Below are 9,852 nucleotides of genomic sequence, written 5' to 3' on the forward strand. Positions count from 1 at the left end.
TAGTAAAAGAATTAGTTTGTAGTAACAAGAGTTGAAAGTGCGTTTACAACTGATTGAGATTTGAATAATTTAGTTGCTGTGAATATATAAAAATATGCTTTGAAAAAAGAATCAGGGAGTCAAGTCAAAGAATGTTAAGTAATAATTTGGGCACCAACATTATTTGACTTTTGTGTAAGGCAGTAAAATCTCTGTTGAATAACACATCAAACTGTCTCTGAGCATTCCTTGGCTTGCTCGCCATTTCAGATTTCACACTTAGGGTGTGTCTACACTGCAATTGGAAGTGTCATTACAGCTCAGTTAGACATCGTCTGCAAGCTTTCATTTAGCTGGCAAGGCTAAAAATAGCAGTGCAGAGATGGTGGTCCATGATTCAGGCCATACAAGCCCACTCAGAAACCTGGCTACATACTCACTTTGCTACCCTGCACCAGGATCCACGCCATCTTCACTATTATTTTTAGCCAAGCTAGCTAGATTAAACCTAGCTATCCAACCTGCAGTCACCTCCGATTACAGTGCTGACATATGCTCAGGCTAGATGCATGTAATGCTTACCACTCATGGGAAGCGATGGTCTGTATCTTCCACACTCTAGGGTACTATAACGAAGATATATCTTGCCTATCATAGAGATCTGCTTTGAAATCTTCTTTATTAATATCTTCTTTATTACAAAATATATAGGGTCAGATCTTCAGTGGGGGTAAACCAATAGAGCGTCATTGCAGTCAGTGGAGTTTTGTCAATTTATACAAGCTAAGGAGCTGGGACAGATTTTTTTTAAACATTTTTTAAAAATATTTTAAATTGGATTCTGTTATAGCTGGGACTGGTAGTGCTTTTTTTTTTTTTTTGGTGGGAGAAGGGAAAAGAGAAGCAGAGTGGAGTCACTGGAATAGAAGCGTCTATAACCACTAAGACGTAATCCCCTACAGAACCTGGAACTGAACTCAGGAGTCCTGAGACTCTACATTGCTCTGCTGTCAGCGAACCGCGGCGAAATCCTCTGAAAAACATGTATTTCCCTCTGAGTGGTCGGACCATGGGGGATGACCAGCTATGACTACTACCAGTTATTCCTCTAACTCCCCCTTCACCTCCACCATCACTTTTCCTTTCTCCATCCCTGGCTCGTGCTCCTCTTTTCTTTTCCCTCTCTCTTTTTCTTGCCTCTTTCTCTTCCACTCAGTATTATCCAACACTACCCATTAGAAGACCTTATTTTCAGTGGCTTATAACTTTGCCAGCTTTAACCATTTAGGCTGGAATTTTACATGCCAGGTGTTTGCCTGGAATTTTTTTGGTTGTCATTTCCAAGAATGAGGCTAGGGAAAAATATGGTTTGCCCATTTAAAAAAAAAAAAAAAAATTCTAGCGACCTTTTCTTTGAACAACTCAAGCACCAGCATACTTTGGAGCAGGGACTTGAGGTTCAGTGGGGATTGGAGGGTGGGGAGGGCTTTATTCCGAGGATGTCTTTTGCTGTCCATGTGAAAATCTGCCTGAATTTGGCCAATTTATAAGACTCCAGAATAACCAAGAGTCAGAAAGAGAGACACTGACGCCATACAGTAGTTAAGATACCCATGTGGGATGTAGAAGAATCAGGTCCCTGCTCTGCTTGACTTGGAGGAGGGACGTGAACATAGGGCTGTATCCAACAGGCTATAGAATCAGTGTTACTCTTGCTGGCTTAATAAATATTAAATTATTTATACAGAGTGAAATAGCTCCAACAGGAGAGACTCCGTTCACACCATTTGAAAATTCCAGTTTGTGTGTTTTTGGAGTGGTCATTTTTAAGCTCCCGCCGCTCCCTGTGGGACCATCTTTTCCAGGAGGAGGTTAGATTTATTGCCAGAAATGCTCGTTCGCTTTGCCAGTTGAATAACAGGCACAGAAGATTTATGTGAGAATTCTCAGGGGGAAGAGCTGAGCCTGACAAATGAGGTAAGGTCACTGCAATTTGTCAAAACGAACAGCTATCTACCCAATGCTTGCGTTTGTTCCATTCTTTTAATCTTCCAATTTAAGCTAGTTAATATCCTAGGGTAGGAGAGGGGGAGGGAGAAGAAATGAAACATTCTAGGCTCCCTCCTGCAAATGCAGATCATTAATTTGCTGCTGGGATCTAATGCTAATATCCTACACTTACTGGGAACAGTTCTGCTCCCTTCAGTTATACCAGGGTGTTTGGGATCTTTCCAATTGAGTTGTACTGCATGAAATTCTATTTAGAAAGATCCCAGACACACCTGACTTCCACTTGTGCACATACATACACCATGCACTTGGTAATTCTCCGTTGGAGAGAACACTGATTGATAGCCCGAGAAGGTCACAACACGATCACCAGGTTATTTGGTAAAGAAAGCTACTTGTGATCATTTTTAGATGTTTCAAAAACATGTTAGTTACAACTTTCCTCTCCCTCCAGGGCCTGTAAAGTTGGACATCCTACTAAGGCAGGCTAGCATTACAGATGAAACAATTAAAACAATTAAAAAAAAAAAAGTAAAATGATTCTGACATAGGTTTTCTTTAAAATATGAAAAGGAAACAAACCACATAATGGAGCAGTGTGTTGTAATGATACTGTTGGTGCTCGTTAAGGTTGGATGCATGGCTCACGCCTGTCACCAACTCTGCTAAAAATGTTGGCCCTTAACAAAGAATCACACACTATCAGGCTGTACAAGATGCTCCTATGCGGTCTCTCTCTCCTGATCACTCCTCCACCTCCAATAAAATCTTGATACCACAGCATGATATGTTTTGTTTGTCAGTTTTGACCATGGGTTAACAGTATGGGCTCAGTTCTCCAAGGAGGTGAACATTCTGATTCTAATCCAAAGCTCTTAAGCACGTGCTGAACATTAAGCATCTGAATACTTCTATTGATTCCATTGGGACTACTCACCTGTTTAAAGTTAAGTGTGTGTTTAAGTGCTTTGCTGGATCAGGGCCAGAGTGCTCAGTACCTTAAAAGATCAAGCCCTGTATCACAGGGGTAGAACTGCACAAACTTCCAAACAGGTATACTTGGTTTTCATGTTTAAAAACAACCAATTTATGCAACAGATCTTTATGAAAATTCATATTCAGAATTTTCAAGCCTATGCAATATTTTCAGAAGCTCTGGGGCAATTTTGCCTGGAAGCAGTGTTATTAGTTGCCGCATGCGAAAAGGGCATGAGGATTTACTCAAGCATAGTCTCAAGAAGTGTAAATGTCAAAAAGGCATGGAAGAAGGTAAACTTAAGAGCAGCCCAGCAAAGAAAGGCCGTGGAAACTGTGTGTAGTAAAACGTACTCTGCAAACACTATTAACTTTTGTGGTGATATCTTTTGGTATTTGATATTGATGCTTTTGTATTTTCTTCTGTGTTTTTCAGCCTAGCTGAAAATGAGAATTGGGGAACAGAAACTGCTTATTAATGCTCCTTTTTGTCATTCACCCAATATGTATGATAAATGGAGTTGACTGCTGTAGGATCTAATCCGATTCTAATTTTTTATATTTTGTCTGTGCTACACGAATGTACAGTTGATACAAAAATGTAAAGTTGATAAAAACTTTACAATATCACTACAGTTAGATAGGCAAGATGTTTTAAAACATCTTGCCTAACAGTCTTGAAAATCCAATAGCTTTTTTAATTACATAACCATGGCAATAAGAGCCTACCTTTAGGCACTCATTTTGTAAAATTTTAGCCATGTATTTTTTATTTAAATGGCAGTTTATTACCTCTGGCTGTGCAGTTTAGCTCTACCAAAGCAAAGAGCATGCTGTTGCTCACATGCTTGTATGCTACATTGCAAAAATAAGCCATCTACATTCTGTAATTTTTCATTTAAGTAGAGATCTATTTTTTTTTAAAGTATGTAATTTCAGTTTCTTTTCAATTGTGTTAAACAGTTACTTGTTGGTAGCACAGGTTAGATGACAAGGAAAAGAGTTTTTAAAGGAGAGATCTTATTTTATATTTCCAAGTGGCTTTTAGAACAGTAGATGGACTAATAGAACATAAAATGTCATAAAGATAGTAATTTATTCTCCCAATAAACAGCATAAGCTGAATTACTTACAATAAGCTTCATGGTAACTACACTATCAGCCAACAGGTTTCCCATTGTCAAAGCAGGGCATTTTCTGCTATGCTCTCTCCAAGAGACATTGAACAATCAGTATTGCATTGTGTTGTACTCGCTGTATGCCACCTGAAGAAGGTGCACTATATATGCCATGTGGTAAGGGGTAACAGCTTTCCTACTGTTTAGCGTGCACCTTCTCTGAGATGGAATTTCTCAACTCTTCTTCATTGCCCTATCACCCTGTTATTAAGTGTGAAAGTGGTGGTTTTCATTATAAATAAATACAAAGCAGAGACACTTTTGGTATCTCATTTCAGAACAAAAGGGAAAATAAGTGCAGAGATAGGTGAAGGCAAAACAACCATTCAGAAACTGGATTGATGAACCACTAAGTAATAGAAATCAGTCTGAGGGCATGTAGATTCCAGTTTTGTGTTTCCCTCATGATAAAATGCGGACAAAACGTACATTTATCTGCCACTTCGCTATGGACAAAGGAACCTTAAACTTATTTACTTATTGATAAAAAGTGCTTCTATTTCTTCTCTTCTAACTCTTTAAAGTTTGATCCAGTCTATCAAATTGGTTGTCAGTAACCTGAGGTAAATTGCCACTAAGCTTTTTAGATTCTCGTGAATAGAATAATTTTTTAAAGGAAAAACTGCTCAATATCCTTCACTGAGTAAATTTAATTAATAACATAATCTCATCAGAAGAAATTCCCTTATTCTTTGTGGCCACTCCTGAATACCCACAAGTCCTGATTAAAGCCACTTCCTTGTGTCAAGCTCAAAGGTAACAGAAGGTCAAGGCATGCAACATATAAGCTCCCGAGTGACCTGTATCACCCACTGGATGTGCCCTCTCTTCATTCCCCAGGGCCAGGAGTTGATACATTTGATCAGCGCCTGTTTGGCCTTCAAGTTAAGCCTGTGTCTCATCTTCTGTTTAAAGGCTGACCTTTATAACTCCTCTAAAATCAACATTCTTAATCAGATTCCTTTGAAATTTCGTGTGTCTAGGAAGAGTGCAGGGTAAAGTTTGTAATCCAAATTTGAGGTCATTTGAGGTAATGGTTTCAGAGATCTTAACCCTGAAAAAACCAGCCATTTTTCAAAATCTCCTCCTCCCTCACCTTTTTTTGTCCTTTAATAGTATTAGTTGGAATTCTGTGGGTGAGAATGAGTGAGTTGAACAAGATCTTCACCTCCTTTTACATTTCAGCAGCTCTGGAATTGGTGAATGTGTATTAATGGGGCATATTAGAGCGTTGTTAAAAGAGGGCATTGTTAATGTCGCATGGGCGACCTTAAGTGTGCATTTCCTGGTTTTCAGAAGTTTAAATTTCACTCGACTCAGCATTCTGAAAGGTGATGACATGCTTCCAAGCAACTTTAACTCTGCATTAATGTAGTTTTTTGCCGATTTGAATCTGAATTATAATATGAATTGAGTTAAGAGAAAATCACTAAAAATGGCTTGGAGGCTGAAAGAAGTAACCTATGAACAGAGCTGGGCAGGAAATGGGTTTTCTGTCCCATGAAAATTTTCAATTTCAGTCCTATTTTGACATTTTAAAAATGTATTAATTTTTATAACATACATTTTGAAATGAAAAATTGAAATGTTCTGTTCTGAAAATGTCAAAATGGACATTTTGGCTGTATCAAAATGCTTTCCCTCTCCTTTTCCCCTCCCCCACAAAACAAAATTGTCAATCAACATGTTTCCCACAAAACATCTTGATTTCAACAAATTCATATTTTCTGATGGGGTGGGGCGAAAGGTTCCATGAGAAAATTTCCAACCATCTCTTCTACTTACCTGTTAAGCTGGGCATTGTTTGTAGCTACACTGATGTGCTGCCTAAATCATCACCCCAGAGGTAGCTCTTTTGCAGAGTGAATTTCACATGGCAAGCCAGTGAGAGTTTCTCTACTCCTATTTACCATCTGCTCTTCTGCCTGGATGCCTGTAGTGTCTGGTTGCTTCAGCCAGCCATTTGTTATTCTGTCAGCTTCTTTTACACAATTTATGCTAACTTCTACCACTTGAACTTGAGACTTCTGACTTTCTCAGTATGTGAGAGCATTAAGTCATTGCATGATCCTACTCCTCCAGTGCTTGTTGGCAGGATTTTTTTAAAAAATGCCTTACTTAAAATGTGACCTGTTCCTTTACTACTACAATTTTGTGTCCCAGCAAACTGAACCTCATTTATTTAGCATATAAGCTCCTAGTGTTTGAGCTGTTATCTAACCAGGAGTTGTAGATATTGAAACAGAGAAGGTGGTAGTGCAATGTTTTCGATTTAACATCTCATTGGTGATGGTGGTGGTGGTACTCTATGATAGTAAAGGTTAAAGAAATGAACTTCGGCAAACAAAGAACAAACACTAATTCAGTGCTGTGGATTTGTGTGTGTATCATACACAAATACCGTGTTTGTCGTTCCAAAAGAAAAACTAAGTCAACTGTCTCCGGATATGATATTACTCCTATATGTTGATACTGTCTAAGAAAGCAATTAAAGTAATTACACAAAGTGACAATAATAATGAAAATTGACTTTAAAGTAGCGGTGGGTGAGAGGAAGGGTGATCCTGTGATCAGAGCACTTGCCTGTGACTCAAGAAAACCAGGTTCAATTCCCTTAGTGTGCCCAGACTGTGTGTGTGATCCTGGATAAGTCATTATCCCAGACATGGAGGAAGAAAGACATGATGCAAGGAATGGGGTTTAATTAGTCTGCAACTTTATTAATTTGTCTATGAACTAGTTGGCAATAACACATCCAGTGCAGCTCACGATTCCTTCCTTAATCATTTCTTCCTGATGCAGGGCTGCTGTCTCCAGCTTTTGGTGAAAAATTTTGCAAGCCTAACTTTCTGGGGTTTTTTGGGAGGGGGGATTGTTTGTGGGTTTTTTTTTTAAAACCAGCTTTGCTGTATTCCTTGCCAAATAGCATTTACATTTTTCCAGCTCCACTGATACCCATTCCCTCTTTCCAGCTGTGTACTTGCTACCTTGAACTCCCTTCTTTCTGGAGGTCTGCAATCTGCATAGATCAATACCGATTTGGAAGGAAATGTGAGAAAACAGTAACCTGTTTCTCCCAAGGAGTCTGATTTAATGCCCTTTGAAATCCATGGATGTCATTCCATTGACTTCATTGGGTGTTGGATCAGGCACAAAATGAGAGGTACGTGCAGGGCTCAGTTCTACACCCAAGATGTAAACTAGATTCCTAAGAAGAATCATTCCCCTAATGTTAGTCACACTAAATCACATTAAATTAATTATATTTAATAACATCAATTCATATTGAAACCCATACGAGAAAGTCTTATGGCTTTTTTTTAGGGTCTTCCTTACTTCTATTTGTTAAGACATAGTCGCAATGCAAAAAGCACATTTGGAATAACCACAGCATAATCTTTGAGAGTTTGTATTTCTGTTTATAGGATGCTTATCTCTGGCATAAGGCTTGATTGTGGAGCAAGTGAGATTTATTTTTTTATTTTCATATATCACTGCTGGTATTAACTAAGGCTGACAATCAATTCAGCTGGAAACCATTTGAGTTCTCGAGGTGGAATTTCAATATTCAGAAATTAGCTGGGTCAGTGAAAAGCCTGCTTTTGTGCCTGTGACTGTTTCGTTGTATCTTTAACAGTCTTTTTTAGCATATTGGTAGCTTTGAAATCCATTCAGTTGGAGAGAGGCTAGGATCTGGTTCAATAAAAAGTCTGGCTTTTGCAGACGGCTACAAAAGCCATGGCAAAGCAATTTTCTGAGATTTTGTGTAGGATGCTACATCGTGAAAACCAGGACTCGTGGTTTATTGAACCATATCTTAATGCTGATTAAAGATGCAGAATAATAACTATGTGCCATATCATCCCCTCCACTTGCAAAACATGTGGATCCCTCATTATGAAGGGAAGAAAAGAAGAGAGTGCCTCTTTTGAGGCAATTCATTCTTTCCAACTCCGAAGTAGCTTCTCTCTGGGGACGGAGTCACAAAATTTCAGGATCAAGAGCTGGATGGAGGCAGCCGTCCGGAGGGAGCCCCTGACAATGCAGTTACCTGGTTAGAAGCCAGTCCTATGGCAGATGGCCTCCTGCTTCCCTGAAATTAGGACTGTAAGAGATCTGCTGTCCTTGGTCACTAAGCTGCCTCCTACTTTTGTGAGCAAACCCTGATGAGGGTAGAAGAATTCAAAAGGTGTTTTGGGATTCATGGTAGCTGGAAAGTGAGGTCCTTTAGTACCAGTGTCCAATGAATAATCTGGTTGTTGCTCGTCTAAATGATCCCAAAATGTTGATTCACCTATTTGTGATTTCCCTGGTGTGCTTATGGTAGATCACGTGTGCCTTGGAGCTTACCAACTGTACTATATGGTAGAGGTTTGTGTGCTTTAATCATTGGTCTGCCATCTGTAAGTGCAAGGTTTTGGTCTTGCACTAGTACCCACGCGTTGTCATTTAATGACTATTAATATTTGCAGCTTTGTGAGCTAAGATATAGAAGATCAAATCACAAACCTCAGGGAGGATTTTCCCTTCATGTGCAGCATTGCTAGAGAGGTTTATTCCCTCCCCCCCCCTCTTTCCTCTGAAGCATCATTTATTGGTCACTGCTGGATAACAGATCACACGGACTATTGATCTGACCCAGGATGACTCTGCTTTTCTGCTCATTAGAGTTTCAGCATTCATGTAGCAAATATTTGTGGCTGGTTTTTTTTAAATTGGAATGATGTTTTCAAAACCACCACCAAGCAATAATACGAAGCGGTGATTTGTGAGCAGTGTCTACGTATCTCTGAGGCTTCACCATAACGGCTGATGATCTGTTGATTAAGCTCAAGCGTCATTTTCTTTTAAAGTGGTGTCACAATGTCCTTGTTCTCACTCTCTCCAGAGGTCTGACTGTCTCAAAGATGTTCTTGCTCTGTTGGATGTCGGTTTGTCCCTCCTTGTCATTTGCTCTTTTCTCTCTCACTTTTCTCAACAATTTTCCTTTCTCTCTTCCCAAGTTTTATAATCTTCTCTGCTTCTGAAAATACCTTACTATTTTCCTAGGCAGTGCTACGGCAGCCTGCTGGATGTGTGAGACCTGAAAGGAAGTTTTATGGCTTTCTTTAAATTCTCAGGTCAGTGCCAGTTTTCCACTAGCTCGGAGCTAGACCGTCCCTAGAGGATCTGTCCTGTCATATACCTTGGGCCTAAAATCCATAGACAGCCTTTTATTATTAACCTTTTTTTACAGTTCCTTTAGTCAATTTCCAATCCATATAACTGAATTCACATCCAATCCAATTTTCAATTAAATTGTCAGGTAAGATTTCATGAGATGCTGTATCAACATCTGTTGGGCAATAAATAGAGCTAAGGAGGGCTCATCAATGAGGATTTTTGGTCTTTGTGCTACACAATTGTATTGAGTACTTCAGTACATCTCTGGCAATTATTATGTAGTTACAATACAATGGCATGGTTATTTGGGTTTTCTGAAAACAGGAAAAGTAATTAGGGGAAGAGGAAGAAAAGAGGAGATACTGCAGAAATTGGGAGAAAAATCCAAAGAAATGGTCAAAGAAATTTACAAAAAAAAATTCAAATTTTTCAGGTTTTGTTACTGTGATTTTTAAAGAGGACTTGCTGTCTTTCTCTTTTGGAGGTGGATGTGTTTCTCAGGGAGAAATGATCTCAACGGGGTTCCTGTAGGTCCCATAGTGTGAAC

General features: G+C 39.1%; 1 protein-coding gene across 1 annotated transcript in view; it reads left to right on the plus strand.

The window, feature by feature from the left end:
* Nucleotides 1-9,852, plus strand: part of TRPC7 (transient receptor potential cation channel subfamily C member 7) — a 304,845-nt gene that overhangs the window by 86,519 nt on the left and 208,474 nt on the right. The window lies entirely within an intron of this gene.

The sequence above is a fragment of the Emydura macquarii genome, unplaced genomic scaffold, assembly GCF_026122565.2.
Source record: "Emydura macquarii macquarii isolate MOO-44397 ecotype Brisbane River unplaced genomic scaffold, CSIRO-AGI_Emac_v2 contig_2768, whole genome shotgun sequence".
In the NCBI taxonomy this organism is placed as follows: domain Eukaryota; kingdom Metazoa; phylum Chordata; order Testudines; family Chelidae; genus Emydura; species Emydura macquarii.